Genomic DNA, 1,714 nt, shown 5'->3' with positions numbered 1-1,714 from the left:
ATGTCCTCAAGGTCCATCCGTGTGGGAGCATAGTTCAGAGTTTCCTCCCTCTTCAAGGCTGACTAATATTCCGTCACATGGATGGACCACATTCTGTTTATACATTCATCTGTTGATGGATGCTTATTTGCACCGCCTTTTAGCTATTGTGAACAATGCTATTAAGAGCTGTACAGACACCTGTTTGAGAGCCTGCTTTCAGTTCTTTGGGGGTACATGTGTTGACGTGGATTGCTGGATCGCACGGTAATCCTGTTTTTAACTTTCTGAGGAACTGCCACCCTGTTTCCCATAGCGGCTGCAGCATTTTACATTCCCGCCAGGGGTGTATACACGTTCCGACTTCTCCCCGTCATTGCCAACATGTTATTGTCTGCTCTTTGATAGCAGGTGTCCTAATGGGTGTGATGGAGAAGGCAATGGCAACCCACTCCAGTGTTCTTGCCTGGAGAATCCCAAGGACAGGGGAGCCTGGTGGGCTGCCGTCTATGGGGCTGCACAGAGTCGGACACGACTGAAGCGACTTAGCAGCAGCGGCAGTGATGGGTGTGAAGTGGACTTCAGTGGGCTTTCAATTTGCAACCCGCCCCCCAATATTACTGCTTCCTGGATGGTGCGGTAGTAAAGAATCTGCCTGCCAACGCAGGAAACGTGGGTTCAATCCCTGGGTCGGGAAGACCCCCTGGAGGAGGAAATGGCAACCCACTCCAGTGTTCCTGCTTGGGAAATTCCATGGACACAGCAGCCTGGCAGGCTACAGTCCACGGAGTCATGAAGAGTCAGACACAATTGAATAGCCGAGCACACATAACGCGCATTTCCATATAAGAAGCAGGAACGAAACCGAAGCGCTGCAAGCGGAAGAGCTCAGGGTCAACTTGGCCTCTGTCTTTTCACCTGGGTATCAGCCATCTTCAGGATGGAGCCTGTATCTCCTGTGAAGCCTGACTCAGCGTGCCCAATTCCCGCCAACCACGTCCAGCTACGCTGACACTAGAGGAGCGTCCGTCCCCCTCCATGGTGACAGAGGACTCTTTTCTGTAAGGGAACCTGCCCAGAAAACCAGATCACCACGAGCTGTTTGACGCCCTAGAGGGGTCTCAGGCTTCCAAAGTGAAAGGAAACACGGGTGCGAGTTTTTCTACAGTTAATTGGAGACACACATTGCACTTGTAAAGGAAACGTCAAAGCAGGGCTCCTTGTCAGCGCTAGATCGCCTCCATCACGGAGCAGCACAAGCCAGGATGCCCAGCTGGTGGCGAGGACTGCCATCCCAGAAAGCCATTTTGGGAGCAGCTTTATTTGAAATAATTAAAAAGACTCAGCCTTCACGGCCCAACTGGCGCCGTGCTGCAGAGCGTGCAGCTTCCATCGAGGAGTCCAGACTTAGGGTGGATGGCACTGCGTGTGGGTCAACAGGAGTTGCCTCTAAGGGCCTCATTTCATCTCAGAACAGCTTATGGCCACCTCTTCACCCATAAAGACCCCGAGCGCATTTCTGATGAGCCCCCAAGTGCAGACTTGTAAGTCTCCATAGCCAGGCCTCTAGGTCTTCACGGAAGTGGCTGTGATGTTGTGTGTGGGCTGTGCAAGCCTGTGTGCAGTCTGAGCTGAGCCTGTCTGACATCAGGGTCACAAGTCGCCCCTGTGTGACACTCGCAGACGTGGGCGAGCGATTGCACTACCGTTTCCAAGGAACAAGAAGGACAATCTG

The 1,714-nt window shown here is 52.7% G+C and overlaps 1 protein-coding gene across 1 annotated transcript in view; it reads left to right on the top strand.

The window, feature by feature from the left end:
• Positions 1-1,714, top strand: part of SDK1 (sidekick cell adhesion molecule 1) — a 478,174-nt gene that overhangs the window by 336,483 nt on the left and 139,977 nt on the right. The window lies entirely within an intron of this gene.

This window comes from Bison bison, unplaced genomic scaffold (assembly GCF_000754665.1).
Source record: "Bison bison bison isolate TAMUID 2011002044 unplaced genomic scaffold, Bison_UMD1.0 scf7180017864223, whole genome shotgun sequence".
In the NCBI taxonomy this organism is placed as follows: Eukaryota; Metazoa; Chordata; class Mammalia; order Artiodactyla; family Bovidae; genus Bison; species Bison bison.
This window is presented reverse-complemented; position numbering and strand designations above follow the sequence as displayed.